Genomic DNA, 15,230 nt, shown 5'->3' with positions numbered 1-15,230 from the left:
ACTTTTATGCTCTTTGTTTGAGAGTTTTTTACAAGGAATGTTTTGATCATGTTCCTCCAGATGTAGTCTTTTCTTTACTTCTCATTGCAAAGAGCTGTTGTCACCATTTTAGTCATCCTTCTGTTTTGTAAACTGGGTGTTTACGGTGTGGTAAGAACATTAAAACCATTACTCCTGCACCAGAGAAGCTAATGGAAAAATCTTACTTGCAGCTGTGGAGGAAGCAGAATCATGTCTGAACTTACATATTTTAATCCCTAAGTAACAGCAAAGTGTTGCACATCTTTGTGATGCACGCAGCATCAACTGGGAGAGACAACAATTGTTCAGGAGCAGTAAGAAATTACTGAACAGCCAAACAGGAAAGATGTATGTCTTTTTATTCAGCAGACAAATATATGTGAATGTACAAATCTTAACACAGCTGGTTCTTGCCCCACAGATCTTCTGTCACATACTGTAGGCTCATGCAAAGCTCAGCCTTCAAGTCACTGCTGTCACAAAGTACTTCTAAACAAATTCTTTTAACTAAGCATAATTCACTAGTTCTTTCTGATCTTCTTTGCATTACTGCTTCAAGATCAAGCTTTGTATTTGGATTCACTGTTCTTACTACTGTGGCATGCCTATGTCTCTGGACCCTAAGGTAGTTGCTTTCTCCTATTAAATAGGAGCTCTTCTCTCTTTGACTGTATTTCATAGTTGACCATGAAATACGCTGGGGAACCTTCAGCTGATGGAAAAGAACAACTCCATCTTCTCAGGAAACCTCCTTCAGAATGTAAAGACAAAATGGTCTGCCTCTGTCTTTAGGATGGGAGAAATTATTTTCTTATTACCATTTTTTCTCACTTTCCCCCTTTTCTGAGTTACGACACAGATGTCCTTGTACTGGAAAGGGAGGATAACTCAAATTTCTGAGTACCTACTCTAGCAGATCTTAGCTGGGACTGACTGCCATGCCAATACCCCACCCCAATATTTACCTTTACAACCAAAACTGCATAACCAACATTTGATGAGTGTTTCTGTTAAGATGAATGTTGGTGAAGTACTGAATACTGTCAACTTAATGTTCAGATTGTGACTATTGCCACTTTTCCCCTTTATAGCTTTAATATTTTCCCTATTTTCATTCTTAAACACATGTAAAATACATGTGATCACGCTCTTATTTTTCAGCTCTGACTATATGAATTTTTTTTCAGGGTCCCAACATTCTGATGCAGTTAGGTGGAACTTTGCCATTAGGCATCAGTCAAAATCCTTTAACCATTTTACCTGAAGGACCTCTCAGCTGTCTGCTCTCTCTCCTGAGGATCTCACTGCTCATAAAACCACTGCTTTACTCATTTTTAAATCTGTCCTTGAGGAAAAACAACTCAATCCCCCTCACTACCATCACTTGTATTATTATGTTTAACAATAGAGAGGTATCCTTTCTGCAAGTGGTGACCTGTGATTTTCCTCTTTCTTCTAATTTTTTCACTTGAATATTTCCTTACTGTCTTAAATTCTCTTTTGTGTTCTGTTCGTCTCATCCCCTTGCTGCATGTTAAGCAATGAGACTGAGTTTCTTGAGGCCAGAAATTATTTTCTGTTCCTTTTACCACATCTAACACAGAATACACCTTTTCCCAAGCCTTTTAACATCTAATATAATCTGATACCTGACTAAGAGTCCAAACTCTTTTGTGTTATCTCAAACTTCAGTTTATTCATTTAGGAGAGTTTACCTACAGGGGAAGATAAAATAGGCAGCATCTTCTTATTTTTCTAGGATATATGTGTGTGGAAAAGTTTGGACATTCAAAATACTGGTTATAAAAGAGAGCTGCCTTTGACAAATGAAGTGCCAATGCCCTCAGGAAAACACAAGATGGAATAATTTGTCAGTTATTAGCTGGCAGAAAATCTGAGGTACATTTTTAAAACCTCTTATTTAACTGTGGATGCAGTCATTGCATGTATAGTGGGCCAGATTATTTCATGTTCTTGCCTGTTTGAAATAGTCTGAGGTGGTATCAGGAGGCAGACCTATCCAGCAGACTATTCCCTAGATACCTCACATATGCTCACACACTGTGCTTTAGCTTGGGTTGGCAAAAGATTCGGGCATTTTTAAAACTATGTCATCCTCTTATCTCCAGCTGGTTGCTATCTTTTCTGGGTGTTTGCTGTCAGATACAGGTTAGAAATGTCCAGGATCCTTATTCTGTGCCATGGTGCAGGTTCTTGCTAATAAGCTCATATCCATGAATGGTTTTCTGGTGATTCCTACCCTTTGCACTAAGTGGGTGCAGGGGTTTTGTTGGTTGTTTTTACCAAACTTGTTTCACAGGCATGAAACATTCATCCTGCAAAAAGAAAAGAAAGAAAGTAAATGCATCAGCTTCTGAGATAACTGAATATTACACACTGAAAGATGTGAGAATATGTGCAGCAGAGAGATAATAATTCTTCCATGGAAGAAACTGAGTTAAATAGTAATGATTTATTAATTATGTTAGGGATAGCTGTTTTACAGTTCTGCTTCCTTGAAAAACCTGTCTGACCCAGAGGAAAATTATCGTCACAATACTCACAGTAATGCAACTAATTTTCAGCAATTAAAAATCAAACTGTAATACCAATTCTTCTTTTTCTTCTGGTAGACTTTATAGCCCTGCTCTTATACGAATGAAATAATGCAGGCCTAAAGGCTGCTACCATATGTCCTCTTTTGGCTTAGAAGAATGAAACTGACAGCTAATCAGCATTTGATAGCCGGTTTTTCAGAGGTACAACTTTGTTTAGTTATGGCCTATACAGTTTATGATAATGCATCATAACAAAATCAATTTACTTTTTTAGTACTTTTTTAGTTATAAAGTCCTTCACATTAACAAATCTACTGTTCAGAAACCTGAGTCAAGGAATGGCTAATTAAAGAAGCCTTACAGTGTGTCATACAGAAAGCTAAAGTGCACAACTAATTTGTCAGTAAAGATCAGACATGGGGAAGAAACCAAGGAGAGAAAAAAACCCAAAAAAAACAAAACACCAAAAAATCTTTTCCTAATTATCTAATATCACAGCAAAGCAGTGGCTTTATTTTCTATGGGGAAGTTATATAGACAAATGAGCTGAATTTAAGAATCTTGGATGTTGTGGTAAGGAAGGGAAAGAAAAAATCCTGTTTTGCAGGGTTTGTTGCTAACTTTGAACAGTTAGATTCATTGCTTGTGACAAATAACCAAAAGCCACACAAATAGATGTGTAAGCATTTAACGCTTTTGCCAGCCAAACCTCTTCTACAAATCTGCACAACTGTGTTTAGAAAAGATATTCAGTGTGCTCTACAACTCTTTTCTTACATGTGTGTGTTTCCCAGATGACGCAATAGGAAGCAATTATAAAGTTAATATTTTTAGAGAAAGTATTCAGTTGAATATGGGAGTAAACTACATTTTGGACTATATGAGATGTAGGCTATCTTCACTATGTGGTGCAGTTTAAAATCAGTCTCAGAATTCATCTACAGTGGATGTGATTAATTGTTATATGATTAGTGCTGTGGTGGTAGCATTGCAGCTGTTGTTTGACTGGGATAGATTTATTGACTGACACATTTTTGCTTTTTTGACTGACACATATTGCTTTTGTGTGTCTTTCTCTGGATCTGTGTTAAATGCTACAACATCATTCTGATGCAAAAAATAAAGTTTTCTTTCAAAACTTGTGGCTACTAATGTTGTGAAGTACTGCTTAGTCTAGACCTTCCTAAACTATTGCAGAAGGTGCAGGTAGGTTGGGAGTGTTGTTAAGACATAGTTTTTTGTCAGTATTAGGAACCTTCTATCCACTAGGCTGAAACTATCTCAGCAGTGTGAGCATGTAACAAATATTATTGGAAGTGACTAAATTGCTTTTCTCGTTTCGGGCCATATTAACCTTTGTGAATCTTTTAAAATATTCTCTTCACTACTATTGGTTCACTTTCCAATAAGGTAATTATTATTTCTTGGGGAAGATAGAGAGAATGCTGAAGGAAGGCAGGAAACAGATTTAAAGATAGGAACTGGTGAAAACAAAGTAGGGAGTAGACCAAGCAATTGAGACTGGAAAAAGGGAGTGGAAACGGAAAGAGAGATTCTAATGTGCCCAAATGTAGTGTTATTCATAATTTATAGAACGTGTTATTTCTGCAGTTAGAAATAGGATAAACATAATTATACCAACTTTTGAAGGGGACAATCTAAATTGGTATAAGTGGTTTGAACTCCTCGGATTAGTTTTGGCAGCCCTACCATAATAAAAGTAAATCATGATTTTGTAGAACTCCACTGTTTGCAAATCTACTCATTGAACTGGTTGTTTTTTGAGGGGGGGGGGGGAGGGGGTGAGCATTTTGTTACCATCAATGGTTCTAAACCAGGTGAAGAATATTTGTATAGATTAGCTGTTTTCTCATTAGAATTGTCTCTTGTATTTGTCTCTTTTAAAACAATGTTTATCTATTATAGTCTTTCTTAGAGTGGCTTTGATTTAGCAGCATTTTTTATCTGGTCCTGGAACATATATGGATCATATCGTTGGGTGTCTGTTCCCTGATCTGTTTTACCAAGCACCACACTAATATTTGGACTGGCATAAGAGAAAAGGTGACGTTTGCAGGGGAGGGAGATAGATAGGAAAGAAACAATTGGGCCAAGCAGCTGCTTAAATTGAAATTACTACTACAGAAATGTACGTGAGATATTGGGGTTTAGAGACTTGGAACTGATTCCCTGTTCTGCCACAGGGAGACTTCCTTTCTAACTCTTTGGTGAGTTATTTAGGCTCAGACTGACAGTTATTTTAGTACCTAGTTGCTGTGGATTTTTATAGTCATTAGAAGACTAAATGTTAATGTGAGTCTGGACTTAGACCCTTGTACCCTTGTTATGGGAACATTTTAAAATAAAAGATCTTTTTTTCATGTAACTACATAAATATTAACATGTACTTGAATAGGACAATTGCTAATGTGTCCTTTACTGGGGAGTAGGGAGTGCAATTTATCTTCTCTGAGGCGATATGACAAGTCAGGATTTGATCTTTATGGCAAAGGAAATTTCAATGTGTAAAACCTGATTTGCCTTTTCCTTTGGAATAAAATGCTTCTTAATAAAAAATGCTGGTGGATCCTTTTCAAAGTTCCTTCAGAAAAGAGTAAATGAGCCAGCAAGCAAGATCTTTGAATGACACTCTTATGAGAGTGTTGGAGGTCAATGAGGTATGTAAAACTTCCTCTAGCATGTTCAGGCTTAGCACTCCCTTTCCCTGGAATAGTATCAGAGATGAATAATTTTTCCTGTGTAAAGTTTATTGTTTGAGACCTGCTTCTCACCTTAGAAAAAATAACACCCCTTCCCTCTCCTCCCCTCCAAAAAGCAGAAGTTTCCATGTCCGGCTTTGTTCCGACACACCTTCTGAAATAATAAGTGGAAGTCACAGTTCTTCAGTACTGCTTTCGTCATAACAAAAACGTCTACAGAAGCCTGGGAAAATAAAAGTGAGCAAGTAGCAATATGTGCTAAAGTTCAAAGGGTGGGTTTCACTTACGGTGGTATTTTTCACATGTTAGCTATCCAAAATGCTGTTTGTTGATCAAATTAGATGAGTGAGTGATCAAAGCATTCATTTTCTGTAAGCCAGCTTCAGTTAATGTTAAATATGGGAAAATGGGGAGAATGTGAACTGAATCAGAAGAGGCAGATAATTTGTAATTATTAAATGAGGACTTGAGGGGATGGTAGGCTGTCTTTTGACTGTGTGGGAGAGCTTTATAAAACACAACTTGAAAACATATTTCCAAATATTAGAATTAGCCTAGCATAAATCAGTAGCTTTTTTCATAAACAAGAACTGCTTTTTTTGAGAATAGCAAAACTGTGATGCTTGAATAAGACCACACTTGGTTTGTATTTACCCTGAGCCTCTGCAACTGGTTTTATTGTGGAATTAATTTTTTCCCCTTTGTTACTTAGAATATATTCTTTCACATTCTATATATAACAACATTTTTTGGTGAGTATCCAAAATACTTTCAATGAAATGAATAAATTATTTGACGTGTGAGTGTTTAGCATGCCACTTTTCATCCCAGTTATGGATGTATTCACTGCCATCTACTCAATTCCTGATAACAATTTACTGTCAAATCTTCAAGGATTTATCACACTTTCCACTTTACAATGTAAGTACTTTCATACAAGAAGGTATTTACTCTTGAGTTTGCATAATAATAGCTGGGGCGCAGGGGTGGAACACATGTTAAAGAAACTGAGTGTATTGAATTTCTTGTAGAAGATTTGGCTGTGGCTAGAATTAGGTATATTTTACAGGAAAATATTGATGGACTGTACAGAATAAGCAAGGAATTAGATGTAAGGAACTAAATACATGCTACAAAGTGCCTGCCTAGAATTTACTTAAATCTCTATCAGTATATTATTTGGGTTTTTAAAAATGTAGAATTTACTACTTTTTTTAATGTTACAAATCCTGAATTTGGGTAATGTTCTCACTCTCATTGAGACTATGCTATAGCTCAAACATTTTAGAAAGAGATTTGCCCTAGAACTGAGGACAAATATTTATCCATGTGTAACATACCTTTTTTTAAGAAACTCTTGAGTTTTTTTGGCATGCTCAGAGGTGAAGTTCAGAGAAAATGTATTCACATCATCCTTTCACTTCCTGAACAGGTATAAAACAGATTCTTAGGCAGAAATTCTGGCAAAAACTTTCTTACACTGTTTCCATTCCCTCCCTACCCTACAGGTATTCTAGAAAAAGAGAGAAAAAAGAGAAGGGGGAATAGTTGCATCAAAATTATTTTCTTTCCCTTACTGTACACCTTCTACTGTGTATTTAATCTATTGCAAGTGTCAAATCTGTAGGAAATATTTTTAGAAGAAAAGTCCTGTTCAAAGGAAGGAAAGGATGGGGCTTGTTTCTTAGCAATAGGAAGAATACAATATGTAACTTTCACAAAGAATGTGTCTATTGTACAGTTCAAATCACAAGTAATTTCACTATCAAAATATGATGATTATATTTTAAAAATATTAGCCTTAGACAACTGAATATTTTATTGGCATTCCCTCCAGTACATTTGTGACAACTGTATGAACTGAAGACAAACCAGCAAACCATTTTAACAGCAACTCCTATGAGTTTCATATGATCTAATTTATTTTCCATCTTTGGAATGAATATGAGAGAGGCTAGTGATAAATCCCAAATGGAAATAGGTGGAGTCCCCTTTGCCCACCTGAAAATATACAATACACCCTCCTCTGTTTTATGGTGGATAGCTAGCATTTGACTATTTTATCATGCAAAAAGCTCTGTATTGTTCAGTTTGCATGTGATCTGCCTGTACAACTGATGAATCCCTCTGAATAACAGGGATGAACATGCAGAACTTAATTGAAAGCATGAAGAAGCAATAACCTCACAATAAACTGACTTCACTGAGAGGCAAAAGTTATGCTCTTTATGTCTACTGTATATAATATGCCTAACTATTTCTCACAAAAATCAAAGATTTATTGTTAGATGTCAAGGGTGCAGTTTGTCCATGTGCCTGGTAAATGGTACTTTCTGTGCATTTTAGTAGAGGGCATGATTTTAAGGACTTTTTTTCACTTGTCCTGCATTGAAAAGACTGACATTGAAAAGCAGAGAGTTAATTCATGTGACTCAGAAGGGTGTGAGGAACAATAACAACCAACACTTCTTGTGATGGGAAAACTCCTCTCTTCCCTAGTGAGCAAGGAAGTCTATCCACACCCAGTATTTTCCAGAGGCCATTCACCACCAGAGGAGAGTAAAAGAGGGCAGGGGAAACTGAATTCAGTATAGTGTAGGGCTAAGATAAAGGGTGATAAAACAGATGAAGTAATGTTTCTAAAGGTATGTTTCTAACTTGTTAGGAACTGTTTTTAAATGTATACTCACTGGTGATACTTTGTTAAGGAACAACATTATATGAAATAAAATTTCCCTTAATATATCTTGACTACAAAAATGTCTATTATGTGTATATTTTTATGTAATGACTGAAAATATGGAAGCAGAAGAAAAGTGTCAAGAAGGGAGGGTAAGTTAGCAAGGGTATATTTCCACAAATTGCAGTAATTTCTCTGTTCTACTGAGGTGTTTATAGTCTCATAGTCTTATCCAAAACATATAAAAAAAACTCCTCACCACCCAAACATAAGCTATAGCAATAGTCATGAGATGTGATCAGGCCCATGATATCAAATTCTTACTTCAAGGTTCTGAGCAACCACACTGACATTTTAGTGGTGTACCCTAAGAATATTAGTTCACAGGCTATTTAAACTAGTTAGGTCAGATACTTTTGAAGTAGTAGTTGAATCAGATTTCCTAAAGGAAAACATCACCTGCGTGACTTGAAGTTCTTGGCATTCTCAAGATTTTACTCTTTCCTTTCTTTGAGTAGGCAAACAAAGTCAGGCTGGCTACAAAGCACACGTTATCTTGACAGATGAAGTCAAGGTCTTCCTAGGAAATACATCAGGCTGTTTTGTCTGCTAGATATGGATCCAATACAGGACCTGCAATGGAAAACAGGCTAATAGAAAGCTGTTGGACTAGGTAGCAAGGAAGATATTCAAGTTCTGGAAAAAGCATAGGTTTTCCCCAGGAATACTGGCGAGATTATCCAAGCAAGCCCTGAGACTATTCAGCAAACAGTGTAAACAAGTGGTAAATTTGACCTGAAATCCACTCTTGAGGCAATAGCTGCATATCAGTACAAATGCATCAAGAGACACCAACCAGGAATTGCAGGACGGCTAATTGTGGACATCTGTTTTGAATGTCTGCCACTGACTGGTGATCACACTTGCAATACATAGAAAAGAAAATATTTTTCCATAGACAGGAGCCTTGTGAAATCTCTCTGGATAGTCTCTCGTAACTTGCTAATGGCTCAAATTTGGTTTTGTTTCAGTTGGCACAGTGAAAGCGTAAAACATTTTTAACCTTCTGTTTTCAAAAATCAGTTCAGAAGGGTAAAAAAAGTGAGTCTGACTGAAATGTGATGTAAAAGAAATACCATGTTTTATTTGTGCTTCTTCTACAGAGAGACTGGATCCTCTTAAAGACAATAAAACACTTCAGATATCAGAATGTAAAGATCTTATTCCAACTGTGGCCAAAACAAACAAACAAACAGCTTAGTCGGTAAAGAAACATGGGGCGCATATGTGATCCACATCATTCTTAATTCCTGTAAAAGCTATGGGTCCCACACTCTGTAATCCCATTTACTTACCTGTGACTCTCCTCATAAAGTTTCCAGGATGAGATTTAGGGGACAGGTTGCACATTCCTTCATTCGCATAAAGTACTAAAAACTCTCTTCCAATGACATTATTTTAGAGAAATAGGTACATTCAAGTGGCTGATCATCCAGGGAATATTTCCTCAGACAAATCATGTGGTTTTGAGCAACACAGAAGCAGTAAATCTTAGACGAAAGTTAAACCAAACACAATCTTTCTCCTGAACACGTCTACTCAACTGAGCAATCATATACAAAACAAAACAAAAAACTCAAGTAATGTTAACAATTGCCAAACCTTAATGAATTATTAATTCTTCCAAAAGTTAAAATGTTTCCACAAATGTTAAGTGTGAGGTTTGTACATGCGTTTGCTAGTTTTGAAGCCCAAGGAAGCAGTGACAATCCTACCCTTGGACTATTTCTTCAATTCCAGTTTTCAGTAGAAATACAAAACTCAAAGGTGGGTTGTTTTGTTAGTTGGTTTTGGGTTTTTTTTCCCTTTCATTCAAAAGAAGTGAAGTCAACTTTTATTTTAGTCAATAGGAATGCATCTATCTCTAATGCAGACTGGGCAAGGCTTTTACAGATGTGATCCTTAATTACACAGAGGTTTTTTTGGTTTTTAAATGTAACCTATGATGAAATGGAGGGGCAGTGTTTAAATTAATTTTCAGCAAATAGAGTCAAAAGTAAGCAAAAGGACAAAATACTGATGTTCTAAGAAATTTTAGCTCATTTCTATGTTGCTAGGAGTTAACTCATTCTGGAGCACAGGATTTTGCATGTAAATACTTTCCACTGAAATATCATTCCTGCTAACATCAGTCATCAATAAATAATTTGTTATTGAGGCCAGTAAAAATGAATAAGGCAGTCTAACATTTCCAAGAACTGAATATAGTCAATTAATGATATATTTGATGTCGAGTTATGAGTATAGAGGCTTTAGTATCATTGTAGGCTAAGCTAATTTCACTGCTACTCCTATCAGCAGTAGCAATTTCTGAACTAGACTACTGCACTCTGAAGTACAACTTTAGCAACTTCTATAAAAAATAACTTGAAGACATAATCTCAACTTTAGCTGGTATTCTATAAAACACTGGACTTCCTAGCATAGTGAAAGCAAAGAACTGATCAATGTTTTTTATACTTCAAAGAAAACTACAGGTGTTTTATAAGAATAGATTTTCTGATTATTCAAATTTCACGATGCATTACCATGTCCTTTCTCAACATAATTTTCCTCTTAAGTGGTGCCTATGTTTAACTTCAGTTCTTTTGTTTATTTTCTTTTTTTTTTAGTTTACAGTCCTTGCCTTTGAGATTCACTGGGATGTTTAAGGAACATAGGGCAAAAAGACTAGAGTTTAAGACTTATTCAGATTTTGAAATAGTTCCTCAAGTGGATTTTCAGGCATGATGAACAGGTCCTCTGTTTTATTGATGATTCTCTAAACATGTCTTCTGACATTTCCTTCTCATCAGTGGGACTATTTTTTAAATAGCATTTTGTACTTTATATATAAATGAGTTATACAGCCTTTTAGACAGAGGGTTAGTTTACCTAAGGCTAGCAGAGTATCATATGAGGATTGCTGTGGCTTCTTTTCTTTCATGTTTTTTTCTTGTTTACGAAACTAACACAGGAATGGGAAACAAAAAAGTAAAAGTAGCATGAAGTTTTCTTCCTGTACATGATTTGGAGAATGCTTCACTGTTTCCTTTAAAAGCCATGAGGAGCTACATCTGAAACCCTATGAATCCTTCAATTTAAGATACACATGCATGTTGAATTTGGGATTATGTCTTTATATGTAAAGGAACCCTCCAAGTGCTTCATAATCTTCATTTTATGGAGCTTTCTAAGCACCTTGGCTTTATCACATATTGTGTGGTAACAATAGTGAGACCAATATAATTTTACTAGTCTTTTGTTTTAATATAACTTTCAAATTTGAGGCACTTATTTTGCATCTCATTAAGACAGATTTTGTTCTGTGATTTTACCACTTGCAGAACAAATAGATCTTAACATAATTGCTCCACAACCTTGGTAGAAACATTGTCCCTCTTTGGAGGTAGAAAATAGTATTTCAAATCCTGTACACATACTTCAGTCGCGCTCCATCTGATCATGTGCTTTCTGTCCTTTTAAAATATTTTCTCCTCAGCATTTTTGTGCATGCAATCTGTACCCACCGAAAAACACAAACATGAGCCCTAGAGGATGAAAGGCTATGAGCCATGAGGGAAATCAAACTGCATTCCTTGCACACAAACTCACCTATATGAAGTTACGTTTAAACATAAGGAAGATTGCTTTCATCCCATTACTTGGTGCAACTGGTTTCATGAAAATAAACTACAAAACATAAATTGAAACATCTTTTTGCTCAGAGTTAAGTAAACCTAAGGAAAACAGAGGTGACTTCAGATGGTTTGAGAAAAATAAAAACATATATTTGGTAGATCAGAAACATGTCTATTAAGCACTAATGATGTTCAAAACAATGTCCTTAAACTGTAATTCCATAGGGGGGTGATACTAAAAACCACCTGAAGCTTTGGCATAAAAGTCAGTGCTAAGGGTCAAATCTATCTTCATGAGAACACAAGATCACACAATTTATCAAATTATTTACATATGGCATTATGTAAGATTTACCATAATAAGTATCTACCTGATTTTACTAGTGATTTTCTCCTTCTGTTAGATTTGACAGATTTCCTGTTGGCCTGTGATTTTCGTGTTGAAGTGAATCTTCAGTTGTTTTTCCTCCTTTCTGACTATAGTGAAGAATGTAGAGCCTTATCTGCAAGGTTTTAGCTCTTGACTTGCTAAACTCTTAAAAGCCACAGAGCACTCTGGAATATATCTTTATCAGATAACTGAGGCTCAGAATTATAATTTTAGAATCCAGGAACAGTTACAAGTGGTTTTCTTGTGGTCCTCCTTGTGGAGGGGTTTCTACATTTAGAAAGGAAATGAAATTAGTTCAGGAATTTTGTCAAAGCTGACCAGCTGACACTTATCCTGAGCCTGCCAGAAATGGTAAAAACTCCAGTGAAGGACAGAAGTACTTTAGTGTCCCTAATTGGACAGATTTCAGTCTAGTCAACTGTTATAGGGAGGTCCACAAAAAAACAAACTAACAAAAAAAAAAAAACACCAAAGAGTTTTATATCCCCCTTCCAACCCTCCAAAAAAAAAAAAAGCTGGCTTCTTAAACACAGAAAATAAGTGTAACTAAGCTAAAATGGAAAAACAAAGGGTCGACAGAAGTCTATGCCCACCGTGTCCATGAAGGTATGGATTTTTTTATAACAGAGTTTAGAACCACCTGTAGTCCCAAAGAATGTATTCCATTCCTTCTAAGGCTTGGTTATCCACTTCCTGCTCCTTGTTTAAATCTTTCCATTGGAGCTTTAGGTTCTTGTCCCCAAACCATGTCTTTTCTTTCACGGACATCTCTGGAAGTTTCTAACTACATAATATTGCACAATTTAGGCAACTCTTCTTTGAAAAAATGTAAAAATGTCACTAAAATATACTGTCCTCCAATCTATCAATGAAAAAATATACATTTTAAAGAACAATAAAGCTCTACACACAGTGTTTAAATATGTTAATTATTTTCAGATGCCACAGCAATGCATGACTAGCATGCACCCTCTCAATGTGGCCAGGAGGTGGTTACTCTTTCTAACATAGAGCCTCTTAATGCATACGTTCATTACAGACGTCAAGATTGGAAGTAATATTTTTGCATTTGAGTAGTTGTCAAAATTTGACATATCCTGGAGATTCTGAATGAGTTTGCCAACTGCCACCGGTGCTGCCAGAAACTCTGGAAGCTTTCTGGGCTCCTGCAGATGCAAACGGAATGTTAAAGAGACTGATATCTACAACCATTTATTTTCAGATGCTTCTGTATCACTGACAGATGTATGCTTCTATACAGTTAAAACATGAATATGGTAAGAAATAGTCATTTATTAGAGAGCATTTAGAGACCTAGTATAGACTTTAAAAATGATTCCGTGAGAAAACCTACTGACTTCCCAATATGATTGCAGAATTACTATTTAAACATTTATCACAGGAAGAAAACAAAATGAAAGAAATATAGCAGGTTTAGAGAGAAACTGAAATTCCTTCTGAGGAAATGTACACAGATACAAGAAGGGTGACAGAAGGCATTGAATCAGTACCTTCAAAGCTTAATCCAACACATGAAATGCAAACCCATTCTTCTTACTTCTTGCTCAGTACAACTGAGATGGCTCCACCTTACGAATTCAGTAATGAAATGATTAATGAATAGATATGGCTATTCATTTTCTCCTGTAGAATACATCCAGTTTATATTACTGGTATTATGTAGTTTATCTCCATTTCTGTTGCATGAATTTTTATCCCATAGCCTACTTAGTAGTTGCACTTGGATGGCAGAAGTGTGATTATAAGAATGATTATTTAATTCTTTCTTATCCTCTCCACTTTTCCCCACACTTCAAAAAAAAAAAATGTGGCGTTAAGTGATGTTGTTTATGCAAAGAAATTATTTTTTTTTTTTCTCAGAGTGGAAACTGTGCTATAGCTTGGAGCAGAAAGGGAAGTGACAGATTGCTTTAGAAACTTCTAAGCCAGTAACATCTCACTGTGCATAGAATTAGGAAACCTGAGCAATTACAGTCCTGTTGTAAGATTATTAAAAAAACAAACAAAAAAATAAACAAAAAAACCCCCATGAACAATCCTTCAGAGAGCTCATTTCTTTTAACTAACTTATTCTTTCTTTCTATGGTTTCTTTATTTATGCTTGCCAAGGTCTTCTCTAGTTTAGACCAACTGAGATAAACAGAATCAGTCAAAACACATTCTGTTAATATTGCTTTACCACTACTTGAACACATTATGAATTAACACTACTTACAAAATGAATAGGAGTTAGGAATTAAGAGAACGGAGATCTGGAAACACAACTACACAATTTGTTCTGTTTGTTCCTAAGGAGACTTTTTATTTGTGATGAGGCAGTGTATCTCTTTAACATGTTTGAATGTTGTAACTAAGAAACAAGAAGTAAAAGATTACTTGCCTTATACTGAGGGGACATAATTTTAAACCAGTAATAGCTTAGTGGTCTCATATCACAAAAACGTTACTTTATTTCTGTGCACTTCCGAGTATTTTTTTTTAATACGCCAGGTGTATAATGCCACAAATTCAAATATCACAGAGCAGAATGTGATGCTTTCGTGTAGGCTACAACACGTGAAACTAGCAGGAATCTAGCAAGGACCTCAGTAATCTTTATGTGAGGAAGTGATACTTCAGAAATTGCTACTATATATCAGACAACACGGTAGCATAAAAATGTTCCATCAACAGAAATTGCTCACTGATAGTCATGTTTTCTTTTAACAGTTTTCTGTTTTCTGGTCAGACTTTCCTAACTTGACTGTGGTTGTTTTCTTCCATTTTCAAAAAGATCCTTTTCTCCTTGGATAAATTACTGGGAAAGTAATCACCTTGAGTCCTATAGTTGCAAGGACGATGTTTCTTTCCAGCTAACACATTAATATCCTCTTAAAAGCTTTTACTGGTCTCTTGATATGAGGTGACTGAAACTACCATGTTGTCGGTGCAGTACAGTTAAGAGTAACTCCTACAGTCTGGTGAATTCGGATTTATGATACAATTGTTGGCATGAATTCTGAAAAATGATCATCTGCAAATGAATAGTAGTTTGTTGGCATCTTTTTTCGAGAGCTTACCAGTAAAGCCTGATGTCAGACTATTTCCCTTCAGAATACTAATGCTCATTAGAAACTATATTTGTTTGAAAGATTTGCTGATGACTTGTTGTATGCAAGT

At 35.8% G+C, this 15,230-nt stretch overlaps 1 long non-coding RNA gene across 1 annotated transcript; it reads right to left on the bottom strand.

Annotated features, from left to right (window-relative positions):
- Window positions 1-391: 391 nt before the first annotated feature.
- On the bottom strand, window positions 392-9,556 carry LOC148055707 (uncharacterized). The gene is made up of 5 exons (XR_015704870.1): window positions 9,335-9,556; window positions 8,439-8,612; window positions 6,640-6,723; window positions 5,372-5,522; window positions 392-2,357 (listed from the first exon to the last, which is right to left on the bottom strand). It is a non-coding gene; the product is annotated as an uncharacterized LOC148055707 (long non-coding RNA).
- Between the last annotated feature and the right edge of the window lie 5,674 nt (window positions 9,557-15,230).

The sequence above is a fragment of the Nipponia nippon genome, unplaced genomic scaffold (assembly GCF_047370975.1).
Source record: "Nipponia nippon isolate SJK-2023a ecotype South Korea unplaced genomic scaffold, ASM4737097v1 scaffold_2, whole genome shotgun sequence".
Classification (NCBI taxonomy): domain Eukaryota; kingdom Metazoa; phylum Chordata; class Aves; order Pelecaniformes; family Threskiornithidae; genus Nipponia; species Nipponia nippon.
This window is presented reverse-complemented; position numbering and strand designations above follow the sequence as displayed.